The sequence below is a fragment of the Cupressus sempervirens genome, chromosome 6 (genome assembly GCF_028749045.1).
Source record: "Cupressus sempervirens isolate cs-2001-9-10 chromosome 6, ASM2874904v1, whole genome shotgun sequence".
NCBI lineage: Eukaryota > Viridiplantae > Streptophyta > Pinopsida > Cupressales > Cupressaceae > Cupressus > Cupressus sempervirens.
Window position 1 is genome coordinate 90,769,933 of NC_143123.1, and position 20,091 is coordinate 90,790,023.

General features: G+C 35.5%; 1 pseudogene; it reads left to right on the forward strand.

The window, feature by feature from the left end:
- Nucleotides 1-15,848: 15,848 nt before the first annotated feature.
- LOC149551345 (phosphatidylglycerophosphate phosphatase PTPMT2 pseudogene) lies at nt 15,849-16,468 on the forward strand (annotated as a pseudogene).
- Nucleotides 16,469-20,091: the final 3,623 nt, after the last annotated feature.

A 20,091-nucleotide genomic window follows, 5' to 3' on the forward strand; every position in this document is an offset into this window, starting at 1 on the left:
AGTAATTGTTGGTAAACAGATTTGTTTTTTTCAATTTAACTCTCAAATGCCCAAATGTGAAAGAATGACCCAAAACCAACAGATTTTTGGTGACTCTATTGGGGAGGTGGAAAAGAAGATTAGTGTGGTGTTTTACTTCCTTAGTTTATTATTATCTCTTTTGCTTGGATATTGGTGACTCTATTTTTAATTCTCAGAATTTGTGGTCAAGTAGTTCGATGCTTTCATTTTTAGAATTTGAGTTACCTTCCCTAGGATGGAGGTTGGCAGCTCTGTTGAAGAATATTTCTTGAAATATTTAGAAATTTTAAAAGATTGGATGCTAGCAAGTGATGAAGATGTTTCAGACATCTTTATCCTTATCCTAGGATTCAAAAACACAATTGAAGAAGTTACAAAAGACATGGTGAGAATTGCGAATTGGTTGAAGGCTATTTATGGTTCTTTCCTCATCAAGAAGAAAGCTCATCGAATGAACCCAAAGAATAAGAGCATGCATGTGAAGATCTTCAACAAACTGAAAAAGAAAAGCCTAACATTATCTCATTACATGTGTTGCATGAATAGGAAGAGGAACAACATATACAAGATGACCTTCAAGTAAGTAATGATGGATGTTCTTATAATTTACATTTTCATCTTGATTATTTGAATGAGGAAAAGGTTCATTTTTCTGAGAATAAAGGAAGTTTTAGTTTGAAGTTTGATCCCATTTTAATAGAAAGCAATATTCAAGGTGTATCAGTTCCAGTAGTACGCTATGATAAAATTCCATCATGTCAAATAGATGAAAAATCATTGTTTTCTAACTCTTCCTTTGAGTTTCAAGATGAAAGTATGGTTGAGATTGAAGAAGTTAAAAGGTTACTGCAGTTGGTACCATCCATAACTTCAAAAAACACATTACCTTGTAAAGAAGAGGTTATCTCTTAGCTCTTACCAATTATTGAAGAATGGGATGGTCCTCCGATAGCTTCAGGTTTTGATTCATTAGCCCATGTTTTTTTTTTTTTGGATAGAAAATTTTTAGATTTAATTTGTGAGGAGGATAAGGAAGTTATCTCAGTCAAGGTTTATCCTAAAATTAGAGATGCTTGCTCAAAATTTGATGTTGTCAAGTATGCCAAAAGTCCTCGAAATTATGATAGTCCCATGAGTTTAAATGATAAAGATAACAAAGTGTTTTCTTTGGAGATATTTGAGAAATGTTCTTTTCAATTTGAGTTTGGGAATGGTTTTGAATCTTCCATGCAAAAGGTTAAAGAAAATTTGGAATTCTATGATGAAGCATGACTCTTTGGATATAATACTTTTCTTACAAGATTTCTTCATTTTATTGAGTTGACTTTTAGTATTGATGGGGTCATTAAATTACAGTTGAGATGGGTTATTTCATTGGGACACCATGCATTGTTTTAGAATGGCTCTTTCTTTTCTCAACCAGTTAATGGCCATTTATGAGTTTCATTATGCTTCCCCTCCTTTTGGTGAGGTTTCCTCACCTATTTGTAAATTTATTTTCCTTTCCAAAATTTGGCTTGCCTAGTATAGTTTTCCTTGCCTTGTTGTGTTGTTCAATTTTCTAGTTTTGGTTTTACCTCACTCCCCTCTGCCCTCCTAGGAAGTGGCTCTATGTTTTCCCTCTTTTTTTCTTGATTCTTCATGGGAACACAACCCAAGAACAGAATGGACACAATAGAAAAGGGGAAATTATATTAACTGAGAGAATAAGCTAGTACAAACAGTACAGAGAAAATAAACTTCAAAACATGCCCTAAGGGCTTACAATAGCATAAATCTAGAGATAATTTCTCCTTTCAGTACCTCCTCTCAAACTCCACTCCGAACTGCCTTTTACAATGCCAAAAATCTCCTTAAATAGACCCCGGAGGGTTAAGGACTAGGAGTAAATTCTAGAAAGTGCCAGTAGACATCCACCGACCAAATAGAAGGTTCCAGAAGCTGCATTAGAAGTCAGTGCAAATCTAGACGAATCCAAAAATGGTAACCAAACTTTCGAGAGGCATAACTTTTGAACCGTAGCTCCGATTGATGAATCATTTACATTTTTGGAAAGCTCTCAAAGCGCTCTATAGACCTATGGAAAAGCTTCACTCATCCCCCATTTTTTGGCCCTTTTTGAGGTCATTTAATGCCCCTAACTTGACTTTGAAGCATTCTTAGGAGGTCTCCAAAACCTGAAAAATTGCAATAACTTTCAAACCATGGGGCCTTTTGACCTGGTTCTTTTTCTAGAATGCTCTAAATAACGATTACATTCATCTGGCCAATTTACACCTTCTATTTTACCAGAATGATGGCCCAGTTACATGCTCCTATTTTTTTAGGATTTTCAAACACACTAATACTGGAACTGTGAGAGTTGGAACCTTTATTTGACCCAAATGGGTATCCAAAAATGAAAACACATGAAACAGAAAGTAAATCTAAGTACATTTTTTTTGGGTGACACAGGATTGCCCTTATACCTCTGGATGCTCCTGCATCAATTCTATAGCCCAATGGATAAGGCCTGGTCTATGAAATCTAAGATTCTGGATTCTTTACATACTTTGCAGCACATAATCCCTATTTAGAGCTAGGTATAGGTGAACTTTCACTACACCATTTTTAAATTTTTAAATTTTCCTCCCATCAAAAGAAATTCCCTTAATGTGTTCCCTAATTTTACTAACATGTTCTCATGAAGTTGAATTGGTTTGAAGACCTAGAATGCAACATTCCAAATTCTCTAAGTTTGAGGAATTTAGAATTCAAAGATTAGTCTCATGGTTCAAATTCCTAGAATTAATGCAATTTCCAAGATCAAGTGTCTTTGACATCAGTTTTCAATCAAAGGCTTCTAGATTTTATGATCAAAGGATAATGACTACATATATGTATTCAAATTTCACTTATAACAAAAAAAATGAAAAATGAACTCCGAAGCTGAAATCCCACCAGTGGAGAAGTCAAAGTCTCAATTTCCATCTGAAAAGAGGAAATGCAAAATCTAGATTTTAAATGGATAGGCATGATTTTATAACATCAAGATTACATGTTCAATGAAATTAATGAACCAATTGACACAAAATACTGATCACAATAAAGAAGCAAAAAATTGGATGTTGTAGTCCATTTCCAATTTTCCACCACGACAGAAGCTAAAAGTAATTTTTTCGCTAATGGGCAGTCCCAATTGAAAATCTTGACAGAGGCATTAGAGGAACGGATAATGAAGTTTATTGAATTCAAGTGCATTAGAATTGTCAAAAAAAGGTAGTGGATAGAAGAATCCCAATGGGGAGGTAGAAAATGAGCCTTCTGTTATTCGTACTCAAGAATCAAAATCCTACCAGTGGAGAAATAAAACTCCAAATTCCTACTGGGGTCTTTCAATGAAAAATGTATGTTGAAAATACCAAAGGGAGCCTTTGAATGGAATTATGATAATCCCCATTCAAGAGCAGACTCACACATTTTCCATATGTATTGTATAGTATTCAAAGTTTTATTTGGATGAGATATAATCACACTTTGTGCATCTATTGGAAGATCAAACATTTGAAATTATCTCATCATTTCAACTTGATCCATTTGAAATGGGTTTTCCATCCTTAGTTTCTCATTTTTAGATAACAACAATGTTTATTATTGTCTTGGGACAACATGTGTTATGCCAAAGGAGAACGAACCTAACAAGGGCTGAATTCTTGTATTCACTATTGAAAATGGGGAAATTCAACTTGTTATTGAGAAAAAAATTGTTGGAATATTTAATGCAGTGGTTGTCTTGCCCTTGGAGCCAAACGCCCACCTACCACCTGATGACCAGTAGAATAGACAAAAAACATGAATGCGGTAGGTGAGATTTTCAAATTTGGAAATGAGAGGGAAATTTTTTTTAGGTCAGAAGACAAAAGGAATGTTCTATTCCATTTGACCAGTAGAAGTAGAAGAAGTTGAAGAGCTTATAAGTTGTAGAGCAGAGAAAGAAGGAAAAAGTTGATCAACAAATCATTTGTTGCAGAGATAGAAGGAATTGCTATCGTGCTTGCAGTTGCACGTGCTTCTTCTTGTCGTTCTATAAGTTTGTAGTTTATTGGTTTGTCCTGTTGAAGCATTGATTGCTCTAGACACCATTATATGCATCCATTAGAGCTGCAAGTTTAAAGTTTATTGAAGTTTGAAGTTTTACCTTTTTAGGATTAATTTAGGGTTTTTTGGTTGAAGCCGAATGCTCCTAGATTTTGTAATAGTTTAAATCTCAGTTGAATAGGAAAGTAAGTAGGCATACTTGAATCTATTGTTCTTCCTCTTCTATCCATTGGTTTTTGAGAAACTTGTTTGAAAGGTTAAAGCTTGGATATTTGGTTTTAATGGTGAAAGAATTCACATTAGAATTTTTCTAAGTTATAAATTTTTCTTAGTTGGAGCCGAGCTTTCTCGGCATCCATTGTTGCAAAGAATTTTTTTTTTTTGAGTGCCGAGCTAACTCAACACCTACTACATTTTTCCTTTGTGTGCCAAGCTCACTTGACACCTATTGCCTGTCACTCGACACCATCAAGTGCTGAGCAATCTATGACTCAACACCTTCAAGTGCTGCGAAAAATTGGCACTCAACACCTTCATGTGCCGAGTAGTTTTTTTTAGTGCCGAGAAATTTTTTTAGGTTTAGATTTGTGAGTTTTAAGTTTAATTTATATTTCTCACATGGTATTAGATCTTTGAAGCCCCATATCCAAAGTGAGTTAGGGAAATTTTTTTTGAGATATTTGACATGGTAGGAGATGCAGGAAAGATATGGCAAAAATGATCTATGGGAGTTTTTAGTTAATGGGTTTAATGATGTGACAGACTCAACTCAGTATGCTATACTCACAAATGCACAAAAGAGTCATTTGAAAGAGTCAAGGAGGAAAGATGCAAAGGCATTAAGTTTGATTGAAGCAATAATGACAGAGACAATATTCCCAAATATTGCAGTAGAAAATTATGCAAAGGAAGCTTGGGATATCCTTGAGATGAACCTCAAGGGGACTCATAAATTCTATAATATAAAGCTACAAAATATAAGGAGGGAGTTTGAGAACCTTCAGATGAAGGAAAATGAATTAGTTCTAGATTTAAGTTCAAAGACCTCCAATGTGATTAATCAATTGAAATGAAATGGAGAAGACTATCAAGAGAAGAGGATAGTGGAAAAGATATTGAGGAACTTACCTCATAAATATGACAATTTTGTCATGACCACAGAAGAGGCAAAATACCTTGCTATTTTGACAATGGATGAGTTAATGGGTACACTTCAAACCCATGAGCATAGGATCAATAGATCTATATCTTCTTCTTCCCAAGAGAAAAGATTCAAGGCTTAGTCAAATCCAAGAGGAAGAAATGGCTCAAGAAAAAACTCCAGAGGTAGAGGCCGAGGTAATGGAGGATAAAGAAATGCTATAGCAGAAAGCTTAGAAAGAGCAGATGGAGCAAATAGCTCACAACATACTTCAAAAGGAGGTAAGAAAAACTATAACTCAAATAAGAGTAATGTAGAATGCTACTACTATCATAAATATGGGCATTATGCAAGTGAATGCTAGAAGAACAAAAATGATCAGTCAGGTAAAGCAAATGTGGCTGATGTGAACATGGGAAGTTGAAACAATGCCATCGCCTTCATCATGTGTAATGTTGGTGAAGAAGGAAGCCCTAAGGTTTGGTAGCTCGACAATGGATGTAGCAACCACATGACTAGTAATGAAACCTTTTTTTCATTCATTGACAAGAGTTTCAAATCTGAGATTAAAATGGGTAACAATGGAACCCTACTAGTTATGGGCAAAGGATCTATTATGGTTCGCACCAAGAAAGGTGAGAAGAAGGAAATACAAAATGTGTATTTTTCCCCTGGTATGAAGCACAATTTGATGAGCATTACTTAGCTCACTCAAAATGGATACAAAGTGCTGATGGAGAATGACATGTCTATCATTCATGATAAGGATGGGAGCAAGAACTTACTTGCAGTAGTTCAAATGACAAAGAACAAAATGTTTCCCTTGAGGATAGAGACATGTTTCTCAGCTCAAGTTGGTGTTGCACCTCCCAGACAATTAGCTCTAAGGAGTGTGATTGAAGACCCCTCACGACTATGGCACCTCAGGTATGGTCATCTTGGCTATGTTGGTTTAATTTTGTTATCAAATAAAAGAATGGTAGATGGTTTGCCATGTATAAGAAATTCATGTGATAAGTATGAGGCTTGTATTTTGGGTAAGCAACATAGGCTTTCTTTTAATTCTAGAAATTCTAGGAGGGCTAGATTTCATTAGAATTAGTGCATACTGACTTACTTGGTCCTATGCAAGTTACTTCCATTGGGGGGAGTACTTATTTTATGACATTTATAGATGATTTTAGTCGTAGGACATGCGTGTATTTCTTAAACAACAAATCTGAAGCATTTGATAAATTTGTAGAATTTAAAGCCCAAACTAAAAGAGAATGTGTACATTATATCATGACCCTAAGATCAGATAGAGGAGGGGAGTATACCTCCAATTCTTTTGTAAACTTTTGCAGGAAAGATGGCATAAAGAAAGAGATCATGGCTAGCTATACAACACAATAGAATGGAGTGGCTGAAAGAAAGAATAGGACCATTGTTGAAATGGCAAGGAGCATGATGAAAGAGAAAGGTCTCCCAACTGAATTTTGGGGAGAGGCTATGGTAACAGCAATTTACCTAATTAATAGGTATCCTAAAAAGGAAGTCCGTGACAAAATTCCAATGGAAGCATGGTCATGATGAAGATGGACAATTGAACACCTAAGGGTGTTTGGATGTGTTACATATGCACATGTGCCTAAAGAGAAAAGGTAGAAATTGGATGAAAAGGTGTAAAGTGCATCTTCATAGGGTACAACTAAGAATCAAAGGCATACAGATTGTATGACCCATTGAACAACAAGATAACTCTTTCAAGAGATGTGGAATTTCTTGAAAATTAGTCTTGGTATGGATCGATTGATGAGTCACCAAGAACTTCTAGTAAAGTACCAATTATGAGTGAAGAGGATGTTGATGAAAAGCAAGAAGAAGGAGCAAAGAGAAGAAAAGGAAAGCAACCTCAGTCATTTCCAAGCTCCTCTAGGCATGACTGAGTGTCAGTGCCGAGTACCAGTGAAGACTGAGCTAGTTGGCAAAGCAGCAGTAGTGAAGATTATGATCCCACACTCTCCTCCCTATTACCAAGAAAGACCAATAGTCTTAGGGAGATATACTAAGATGAAATATGAAGCATATGATGAGAGTGTTAATTTTTCATTATTTTCTCATAGTGATCCAATATATTTTGAAGAAGTTGTTAAGGAGAAGAAATGGTGTAAGGCCATGGATGAGGAAAAAGATGCTATAGAAAGAAATGAGACATGGGAGCTACTGAATTGCCTCCCAAGAAGCAACTGATTGGAGTGAAATGGGTCTATAAGACCAAATACAATGCTGAAGGCAAGATTGATAGGCATAAGGCAAGGCTCAAAGTCAAGGGAAACAAACTATACGTGCTATCATAGCAATTGTAGCTCAACACAAGTCGAAGGTATTTCAAATGGATGTGAAGTCTGCCTTCCTAAATGGTGTATTGAAAGAAGAAGTATATGTGGAGCAACCACATGGTTATGAAGTTGTAGGTGAAGAGAACAAGGTATATAGATTGAAGAGAGCTCTTTATGGGCTCAAGCAAGCTCCAAGGGCATGGTACAGTAGGATTGACTCATATTTGATGAGCAATGGCTTTAGCAAAAGCAATGGTGAGCCAACTCTCTACATTAAGGCAACAAATGGAAATGTGTTAAATATTATCTTATATGTAGATGATTTAATTTTTACTAGTAAGTATAAGGCTCTAATTGGTGAGTTCAAAGAGGCAATGAAAAATGAATTTGAGATGATAGACCTAGGCCTCTTGAAATACTTTATAGGCATAGAAGTGAAACAAATGCATGATGGCATCTTCATCTCTTAAGGAAAATATGCAGGATAGATCTTGGAGAGATTTAAAATGTAGAACAGTAAGGCAGCCCCCACACCCACATTAGTAGGTCTAAAGTTGAGCAAAGAAGACAATAGTAAAAGAGTGGATCCAATGCTATACAAGAGTATGGTTGGAAGTTTGATGTATTTAACTACAACTCAACCAGACTTAATGCATGTAGTAAGTCTGATTTTCAGATTTATGGAAACACTAAGGGATTCCCATTAGCAAGAAGGAAAAAGGATCCTAAGGTATGTGAAAGGTACCAAGGGATTTGAGATTTTTTATACTACAAATGATGATTTCAAGTTGGTTGGTTATATAGATAGTGATTGGGCTAGAAGTTTAGATGATAGAAAGAGCACTTCCAGATACATGTTTCATATGGGATCGAGTGCAATTTCATGGGCATCCAAGAAGTAACCTATTGTTGCTCAATCTATAGCAGAGGCTGAATACATAGCAAAAAATGCAGTAGCATGTTAGGCAATTTGGCTAAGGAGGATCTTGACATATTTGAATGAAAGGCAAGAGGATGGAACCACAATTTATTATGACAACATCTCATCAATTGCATTGTACAAGAATCTAGTCTTCCATGGGAGAAGCAAACATATTGAGATCTGATATCACTTCATCAGAGATTTGGTGGAGAATGGGGATATCAAAATGGAATTTTGTAGGTCTAAGCAGCAGCTAGCAGACATATTTACAAAGCCATTAGGAATTGGAACTTTTTTACACCTAAGAGAGTGTCTTGGTGTAGTTGATGTGGATCAACTGTGATCCTTGTTTTTGTTTTTCTCGAGACAAAAGGGGAGTGTTGGAATATTTAATGCGGTGGTTATCTTGCCCCTAGAGCCAAATTCCCACCTACCACCTGACGACTAGCAGAACAGACAGAAAACATGAATGCGGTAGGTGAGATTTTCAAATTTGGAAATGAGAGGGAAAAACAGTTTAGGTCAGAAGACAAATAGAATGTTCTATTCCATTTGACCAGTAGAAGTAGAAGAAGTTGAATAGCTTAGAAGTTTCAGAGTAGAGAAATAAGAAAAAAGTTGATTAGTAGATCAGTTGTTGCTGAGACAGAAGGAATCGGTGTTGTGCTTGCAGTTGCACGTGCTTCTTCCTGTTGTTCTATAAGTTTGTAATTTATTGTTTTGTCCTGTTGAAGTAGTGATTGCTCCAGGCACCATTGTATGCATCCATTAGAGCTGCAAGTTTAATGTTTATTGAAGTTTGAAGTTTTACCTTTTTAGGGGTAATTTAGGGTTTTCTGGTTGAAGCCGAATGTTCCTAGGTTTTGTAATAGTTTAAATCTCATTTGAATAGGAAAGCAAGTAGGCATACTTGAATCTATGTTTCTTCCTCTTCTATCCATTATTTTTTGAGAAACTTGTTTGAAAGGTTAAAGCTTGGATCCTAGGTTTTAATGGTGAAAGCATTCACTATAGAATTTTTCTAAGTTATAATTTTTCCTCAGTTGGAGCCGAGCTTACTCGGCATCCATTGTTGCTGAGAAATTTTTTTTCTTTGAGTGCTGAGCTAACTCAATACCTACTACATTTTACTTTTGTGTGTTGAGGTCACTTGACACCTATTTCCTGTCACTATGCACCATTAAGTGTCGACCAATCTATGACTCGGCACCTTCAAGTGCCGAGCAAAATTGGCACTTGACACCTTCATGTGTCGAGCAATTTTTTTTAGTGCCGAGAAATTTTTTTAGGTTTAGAGTTGTGAGTTTTAATTTTAATTTATATTTCTCACATGGTATCAGAGCTTTGAAGCCCCATATTCAAAGTGAGTTAGGGAAATTTTTTCTGGGATATTTGATATGGTAGGAGATGCAGGAAAGATATGGCAACAACCACCACCATTCAATGGACAAAACTATGATACATGGGCAAAGAAAATGAAAATCATAATGGTTTCATATGATTTGTGGGAGTTTTTAGTTAATGGGTTCAATGATGTGATAGACCCAACTCAGTATGATGCACTCACAAATGCACAAAAGACTCATTTGAAAGAGTCAATGAGGAAAGATGCAAAGGTATTAAGTTTGATTGAAGCAGCAATGACAGAGACAGTATTCGCAAAGATTGCAGCAAAAAATTATGCAAAGGAAGCTTGGGATATCCTTGAGATGAATTTCAAAGAGATTGATAAAGTCTGTATTGTAAAGCTACAGAATATAAGGAGGGAGTTTGAGAACCTTCAGATGAAGAAAAATGAATTAGCTATAGATTTTAGTTCAAAGACCTCCAATGTGACTAATCAATTGAAATCAAATGGAGAAGAATATCAAGAGTAGAGGATAGTGGAAAAGATATTGAGAAGCTTACCTCATAAATATGACAATTTGGTCATGACCATAGAAGAGGCAAAATACCTTGCTATTTTGACAATGGATGAGTTAATGGGTACACTTCAAACCCATGAGCATAGGATCAATAGATCTGTATCTTCTTCTTCCCAAGAGAAAGCATTCAAGGCTCAATAAAATCCAAGAGGAAGAAATGGCTCAGGAAAAAACTCCAGAGGTAGAGGCCGAGGTAATGGAGGACAAAGGAATGCTACAATAGAAATCTTAGGAAGAGCAGATGGAGCAAGTAGCTCACAACATACTTCAAGAGGAGGTAAGAAAAACTATAACTCAAATAAGAGTACTGTAGAATGCTACTACTATCATAACTATGGTCATTATGGAAGTGAATGCTAGAAGAACCAAAATGATCAGTCAGGACAAGCAAATGTGGCTAATGTGAACATGGGAAGTGGAAACAATGCCACTGCCTTCATCATTTGTAATGCTGGTGAAGAAGGAAGCCCTGAGGTTTGGTAGCTCGACAGTAGATGTAGCAATCACATGACTAGTAATGAAACCTTGTTTTCATTCATTGACAAGAGTTTCAAATCTAAGATTAAAATGGGTAACAATGGAACCCTACTAGTTGTGGGCAAAGGATCTATTATGGTCCACACCAAGAAAGGTGAGAAGAAGGAAATACAAAATGTGTATTTTGCCCCTGGTATGAAGCACACTTTGATGAGCATTGGTTAGCTCATTCAAAATGGATATAAAGTGCTAATGGAGAATGATGCATGTGTCATTCATAAAAAGGATGGGAGCGACAACTTACTTGCAGTAGTTCAAATGACAAAGAAAAAAATGTTTCCCTTGAGGATAGAGATATGTTTCTCAGCTCAAGTTGGTGTTGCACCTCCCAGACAATTAGCTCTAAGGAGTGTGATTGAAGACCCCTCACAACTATGGCACCTCAGGTATGGTCATCTTGGCTATGTTGGTTTAAATTTTTTATCAAATAAAAGAATGGTAGATGGTTTTCCACGTATAGGAAATTCATGTGACAAGTGTGAGGCTTATATTTTGGGTAAGCAACATAGGCTTCCATTTAATTTTGGAAATTCTAGGAGGGCTAGATATCCATTAGAATTAGTGCATACTGACCTAGTTGGTCCTATGCAAGTAACTTCCATTGGGGGGAGTACTTATTTTATGACATTTATAGATGATTTCAGTCGTAGGACATGGGTGTATTTCTTAAAGAAGAAATATGAAACATTTGATAAATTTGTAGAATTTAAAGCCCAGATTGAAAGAGAATGTGGACATTATATCAAGGTCCTAAGATTAGATAGAGGAGGGGAGTATACCTCCAATTCTTTTGTAAAATTTTGAAGGAAACATGGCATAAAGGAAGAGCTCATAGCCAGCTATACACCACAACAAAATGGAGTGGCTGAAAGAAAGAATAGGACCATTGTTGAAATGACAAGGAGCATGATGAAAGAGAAACATCTCCCAACAAAATTTTGGGGAGAGGCTATGGCAACAGTAGTTTACCTAATTAGTAGGTGTCCTAAAAAGGTAATCCATGAAAGAATTCCAATGGAATCATGGTCACAAGGAAGATGGATAGTTGAACACCTAAGGGTGTTTGGATGTGTTGCATATGAACATGTGGATAAAGAGTAAAGGCAAAAATTGGATGAAAAAGGAGTGAAGTGCATCTTCACAGGGTACAGCTCAAAATCAAAGGCATACATATTGTATGACCCATTGAACAACAAGATGACTCTTTCAAGAGATGTGGAACTTCTTGAAAATTAGTCTTGGTATGGATCGATTGATGGGTCACTAAGAACTTCTAGTAAAGTACCAATTATGAGTGAAGAGGATGTTGATGAACAGAAAGAAGAAGGAGCAAAGAGAAGAAAAGGCAAGCAGCCTTAGTCATTGCCGAGCTCCTCTAGGCATGATCGAGTGTCAGTGCCGAGTACCAGTGAAGATTAAGCTAGTTAGTAAAGTAGCAACAGTGAAGATTCTAATCCCACACTCTCCTCCCTATTACTAATAAAGACCAAGAGTCTTAGGGAGATATATTAAGATGAAATATGAAGCATATGATGTGAGTGTTAATTTTGCATTATTTTCTCATAGTGATCCAATATATTTTGAAGAAACTGTTAAGGAGAAGAATTGGTGTAAGGCCATGGATGAGGAAATAAATGCTATAGAAAGAAATGAGACATGGGAGCTAACTGAATTGCCTCTCAAGAAGCAAGTGATTGGACTGAAATGGGTCTATAAGACAAAATGCAATGCTGAAGGCAAGATTGATAGGGATAAGGCAAGGCTAGTAGTCAGGGACTATAAATAGCAGTATGGAAGAGGCTATGATGAGACATATGCCCTTGTTGCAAGAATGGAAATTGTGTGTGCTATCATAGCAATTGCAGCTCAACACAAGTGGAAGGTATTTCAAATGGATGTGAAGTTTGCCTTCCTAAATGGTGTATTGAAAGAAGAAGTATATGCGGAGTACCATCGTGGTTATGAAGTTGCAGGTGAAGAGAACAAAGTATATAGATTGAAGAGAGCTCTTTATGGGCTCAAGCAAGCTCCAAGGGCATGGTATAGTAGGATTGACTCATATTTGATGAGAAATGGCTTTAGCAAAAGTAACAGTGAGCCAACTCTCTACATCAAGGTAGCGAATGGAAATGTGTTAATTATTGTCTTGTATGTAGATGATTTAATTTTTACTGGTAATGACAAGCCTCTAATTGGTGAATTCAAAGAGACAATGAAAAATAAATTTGAGATGACAGACCTAGGCCTCTTGAAATGCTTTCTAGGCATAGAAGTAAAACAAATGCATGATGGCATCTTCATCTCTCAAGGAAAATATGTAGGGCAGATCTTGGAGAGATTTAAAATGTAGAATAGTATGGCAGCCCCCACACCAATAGTAGTAGTTCTGAAGTTGAGCAAAGAAGACAACAGAAAAAGAGTGGATCCAATGCTATACAAGAGTATGGTTGGAAGTTTGATGTATTTAACTGCAACTCAGCCAGACTTAATGCATGCAGTAAGTCTAATTTCTAGATTTATGGAAACACTAAGGGATTCCCATTAGCAAGCAGGAAAAAGGATCCTAAGGTATGTGAAAGGTACCAAGGGATTTGGGATTTTGTATACTGCAAATGATGATTTCAAGTTGGTTGGTTATACAGATAGTGATTGGACTAGAAGTTTAGATGATAGGAAGAGCACTTCCAGATACATGTTTCATATGGGATCGAGTGAAATTTCATGGGCATCCAAGAAGGAAGCTATTGTTGCTCAATCTATAGCAGAGGCTAAATACGTAGCAGCAAATGCAGTAGCATGTCAGGCAATTTGGCTAAGGAGGATCTTGACAAATTTGAATGAAAGCCAAGAGGATGGAACCACAATTTATTGTGACAACATCTTATCAATTGCATTGTCCAAGAATCCAGTCTTCCATGGGAGAAGCAAACATATTGAGATCAGATATCACTTAATCAAAGAGTTGGTGGAGAATGGGCATATCATAATGGAATTTTGTATGCCTAAGTAGCAGCTAGTAGACATATTTACAAAGCCATTAGGCATTGGAACTTTTCTACACCTAAGAGAGTGTCTTGGTGTAGTTGATGTGGATCAGCTATGATCCTTATTTTTGTTTGCCTTGAGATAAAAGGGGAGTGTTGGAATATTTACTATAGTGGTTGTCTTGCCCCTGCAGCCAAATGCCCATCTACCACCTAATGACTATCAGAACAGACAGAAAACATGAATGCTGTAGGTGAGATTTTCAAATTTGGAAATGAGAGGGAAAAATGTTTTAGGTCAGAAGACAAAAGGAATGTTCTATTCCAATCGACCAATAGAAGTAGAAGAAGTTGAAGAGCTTAGAAGTTGCAAAGTAGAGAAATAAGGAAAATGTTGATTAGCAGATCAGTTGTTGTTGAGATAGAAGGAATCAGTGTCATGCTTGCAATTGCACGTGCTTCTTCCTATCATTTTGTAAGTTTGTAGTTTATTGGTTTGTCATGTTGAAGCAATGATTGCTCCAAGCTATAGCCATTAGAGCTACAAGTTTAAATTTTATTAAAGTTTGAAGTTTTACCTTTTTAGGGTTAATTTAGGGTTTTCTGGTTGAAGCCGAATGCTCCCAGATTTTGTAATAGTTTAAATCTCAATTGAATAGGAAAGGAAGTAGGCATACTTGAATCTATTTTTCTTCCTCTTCTATCCATTGTTTTTTGAGAAACTTGTTTGAAAGGTTAAAACTTGGCTCTCTAGTTTTAATGGTGAAAGCATTCATGTTAGATTTTTTCTAAGTTATAATTTTTTGTTAGTTGGAGCCGAGCTTACTCGGCATCCATTGCTGCCGAGCAATTTTTTTTCTTTGAATGCCAAGCTAACTCGACACCTACTGCATTTTTCCTTTGTGTGCCAAGCTCACTCGACACCTGTTGCCTGTCACTCAACACCATCAAGTGCCGAGCAATCTGTGACTCAGCACCTTCAAGTGTCGAGAAAAACTAGCACTCAGCACCTTCAAGTTTCAAGTAAAACTGGCACTCGACACCTTCATGTGTCGAGCAATTTTTCTTTAGTGTCGAACCAAATTTTTAGGTTTAGAGTTGTGAGTTTTAAGTTTAATTTATATTTCTCATAGAAATAAAGGGTGTCATTTACAATTTGAATGCATTTAATGGAAAATTACTTGTAGGCATTGACCAAAAGTTTTAGTTATACAAATGGATGCTCCACAATAATGGTTCACATGAGCGGTAGTCAGAATGTGGACACCACTATCATATACTAACATTGTATGTTCAGTTCCGTGGAGATTTTATTGTGGTTGGTGATTTGATGAAATATCTCTCTTTACCTATATACAAGCATGAGGAAGGTGCTATCAAGGAGAGAGCTCCTAACTATAATGAAAATTGGATGAATTAGCCTGAGTTATTGGGAGAGTACCATGAAAGACCACGAAAAACCCATAGCATCACAAATATGACTAAGCTCTATTCACACACAATATGCATTGGTGCTCCTCCTGTAATGCCATTAGCATCCATGGAGCCAATAAATGAATAGATAGATAATAATGGAAAATCCATGATGCAGACTAGAAGTGTTTCAGAGCCTAACTTCATTAGAAGTCCCCAAAAGAACCAGTTGAACTTTCCAAGTTTAAAGGTGAAATCCTCTCCATCTGAAACTCAGGGAAGTGTAGCAACTTCTAGTGGAAAACACTATGTTGGTCACTTTGGTTCTAACATTTTTCAACTATTTTTGGAGGATTTGAATTGAATTCTGGGGTTGATTATCTTGTAATGTTGTGGTAGGCTTTAAAGCTATCGTTTGGATTTGGATCAACATTAATCCAGAGTTTATCAAAAAGAATCTTGTTTATTTTAAAATTAGCATAGCATTTCAAATTCATAACAAAAGGAATGGTAGCAATAAGAATTTTAAAGGTCAAACCTATCCAATCTCAATGTAAGGCTATTCATTGTGATGGCACTAATCATGAAGATGAAGTCATTGATGGAAGAGTAGAGAAACTATGAAGAGGGCCTTTGTAGGTGCAGGAGCTCGAGTACTATTCTACCCAACACTTTTATATAATGTTGTCTGTAATAAGCTTCAACCATAGTTTTGATGGTGGGATTAGATTGATTAGTGTCTCATTTTAGGTGTTGTTCCATTTCACAAAGATGTGCATCACCTTAAAGACCTAGGTGTAGAAGCTGTTGTTACTCTTAATGAGTCATATGAAACTTTGGTGCCATCCTCTATGTACCAAGATGAAGGTATCAAACACCTAAAAATTCCCACTAGAGATTATCTTTTTGCTCCATCATTTGAAGATATTTTTCAAGCTGTAGAATTTATTCATGAGCATGTGATAATGGGCAAAACAAACTATGTCCATTGTAAAGCTAGCCGAGGTCGCAGTACAACTATTGTTCTATGTTATCTAGTAGCACACAAAGGAATGGATCCTGTTGATGCATGTGTGTATGTGAGATCAAAAAGATCGAGAGTTTTATTATCACATTCTCAATGGTAGATAGTTTAGGAGTATATTACCAAAAGCTACATGGCAATAGTTCAAAGAACCTCCAATTTCCTATGTTGTTTGATGCTAATTATGAAGATTCGGCTGTGTTTGTTACTAATTATGATTTAGATGGATACAAAAGTAGTGAGGAAATTTCTATTGTGGAAAAAGAGTTTATAAAAATTACAAAAGCTTAAGATATAATGGCTTGCATAGATTGTGAAAAGATTCTATGCAATGGCAGGTGCTTACAAAACCTTCACTGCATTATAGTTTTTAAAAGAGTTTTAGGCAAAGGGTAACACAAATATGATAATATCTAATTCAAAGGATAATTTCAAAATTTTTGTAGTCTATTTTTTTTTCAAATGGCAGAGCATTACAGACCATTCCTATTTTGAAAATGAAGAGTTGAGGAATCCCAATAGTACCAATATTCATAAGATTGTTACAAACTTTGGGGAATCCTTTGGATTAAACCCAAAAAGAGTGATTCCATTAAAATGGTCAAGGTATTGAAGTTAAAGGAGTGGGATTCAAAAAGATTGAAAATAGATTATCATTAGTAAATGATTAAATACTTGGATTAGAAAGGATCAGTTATTTTGGTGACTGAAGGGTTACAGTCAGAAATGGACAAGTTAAATAGGAATTTGATAGAAGTCATAGGGGGTCTTCTTTTCTAGGAAAAGTAGGCATTTCTAGAGTAGAGAGGAGGGCATTTCATTTTTTTAATTTTGGTTTATGCATTGGGGATTGATAATCAATTTTTGTAACAGATTTGGCTGAGATTGCGAGCAAATGTAGTAAGAATGTTGTGTTTTTTGTGTTTAAAAAAAGAAAGCTTTTGTTATGAGTTATAGTATTTGAGCATCACTTTTTTTGATTACTTTCAATTAGAGTATTGTTATAATTAGTTTTGAGAACTTTCTTGCATTCTTAAACTAAATGGTGAATCGGTGATAGATCGGAGTAATGTCATTCATTCTTGTTGTAAATATTAGTATGTTTAATCTTCATTTTCATTTCATGTCATTGCATTTGCATAATCAGCAACATCATTGCATTACCAATGTCGAGAAGTCATAGGAATTGTGGGTTCTTGGTATTGGCTAGGTTTAGGGACTAAAATCTACCTAAGTTAGTTATGTCTAGGACTGGCTTGGTTTTCCTCTTTCATTCTTGGGTTAAGAACGTACCTAATTAGTTTAGGAACAAACAAGCTTCATTAAATATCATTCAAAAAGGGAGCTATACCTTTTGATTCAAAGGAAATCTATCAACCTGATGATAGATTATCCAATTGTTGGTGTCAGGTTGTTCTTTTAGATTTGGGCATTTGAGAGTTAAATTGAAAAGAACAAATCTATTTACCAATAGTAATGTGTTAGGATTAAACCATGGACATAAATAAAAATTAAATGCAAATATAACCAATAACAGAAAATAATAGATCACATAGAAAAATAAAACAAGACACCAAGATTTAACATGGTTCACCCAATCCCTGGGCTACGTCCACCAAACAACAAGTCCAATATTATTATGATCTAGTGATTATAACCTAAATAGAACCTATAATCCCTTATAGCTCAATACTATTGCAAGAACCAATTTTGCATCACAACAAAAATGAAACAATCCCTAACCGTAAGAACTTTTATACAAGTATTTTTACCGCTTTAGGGTTATAATTAATAATTACATGTCAACCCAAAAAATATCGATAAAATAGGGCCCAATTCTTTTTTTTTTGAGGCAATGCCTCGAGCCCCAAAGAATTTATGAAGTATGTACAGTACTTTCCTGATCAGTCACCACAATCTAACATAATGTAGATACCATCTTTCTTCTGTTGGACCTCCAATCCAACAAAGAATTTTATCTCTCCAAACATAGACATTTCAAATTCTTTACTCATTTCTTCTGAAAATGTCTTGCACAAGTCATCATTCCTTATGAATAGAGTGTCATCCATTAATATTTCTACCAACACAATCTTTTTTTCTGATCCTTCTTTGATATACAAACTACTATTATCATTTTTTATTTGAAAACCAATCTATATCAAGTAGTTATGAAGTCTTTCATACCAAACTCTAGGAGCTTGCTTGAGACCATATAATGCCTTGTGTAATTTGTAGACCATGTCTCTTTTTCTAGGATCTATAAAACCTTTAGGTTGTTCAATGTAGATTTCCTCATCAAAAAATCCATTCAAAAATGTAGATTTTATATCCATTTCATAAACTTTGAAACCTTTGTGAGCTGCATATGCTAGTAAAGTTCTAACACCTTCTAACATTACAATAGGAGCAAAAGTTTCACCATAATCAATACCTTCTTCTTGAGAATAGCCTTTACATAATTAACTTGCTTAATTTCTAGAAACTTCTCCATCTCAATTTAGCTTATTACTAAATACCCACTTTGTGCCAATTACATTTTTATCATTGGATCTAAGAACAAGAGTCCAAGTTTTGGTCTTCTCTATTTGTTCTATTTCCTCATTCATTGCTTCAATCCAACTTTCATTATCTGAAGCATATTTGATATTTCTTTGTTCAAATTCAGCAACTAAACATGTACCTTTCAATTTGTTTCTTGTCACTATTCCATTTGACTTATCTCTAATGATATAATTAGGTGCATGATACCTTCTAACATATCTTAGTAACATAGGTTCTGTGGATTTGGAATTTTTTTTACTAATTTATTCATCAACTTCAATATTAATCTTGGGTTCCACCATCTATGACTTGGGTCCATCAGACTCAGTTTTCTCTAGCAATAACTCAGTAGCTTCTTACTACAACCTGGGTCCTTCAGACTATGACTTAGGTTACATTGATTGCAACTCGATAGCTATTGGAGATTTTGGGGACTCAGGAGGTAAAGCCTCCTCTCTACCAAATAGATTTGGTAGGGTATCAAGTTCATAGTAAATAAATCTTCTATAATCTTTACGCTCTTTGTTACTTTCTTCTTCACTCTTTTCTGCAAACTCATCAATTCTCACATGTGCACTTCCTATGATTTTACGAGTGGATAAATTAAAACATTTGTATGCTTTACTTCTATAGGAATATCCTAAGAATATGCCTTCATCACCTTTGACATCAAATTTACCTTGCCTAGATTGTTTCAAGATATAACATTTGTTGCCAAATACTTTCAAGTAAATTACATTAGATTTGTAACCATACCATGGTTCATAAGAAGTTTCATTTGAGTCTTTCTTTAGCTATACTCTATTTAAGGTATGCACTGTAGTGCCAATTGCTTCCTTCCAGGATTTGATTGCAACAATCTTTTCTATCTTTAGTGTTCTTCCACAATCTATGATGGATCTATTCCTTCTTTCAGCTATACCATTCTACCGAGGTGTACCTGGGGTTGATACTTGTCTTTTAATTCCTTTTTTAATGCAAAATTTATTGAATTTATTCGAGATGAATTCACCACCTCTTTGATCTCAAATATTAGAACTTCTTTCTAGTTTCTTTTTCTACTCTTGCTAGATACCACTTGAATTTTTGAAAAGTTTTATATTTTTCTTTTAGATACATTATAGTCATCATTCTAGAATAGTTATCATAGAAAAGAATGAAAAACTTATCTCCATTGTAACT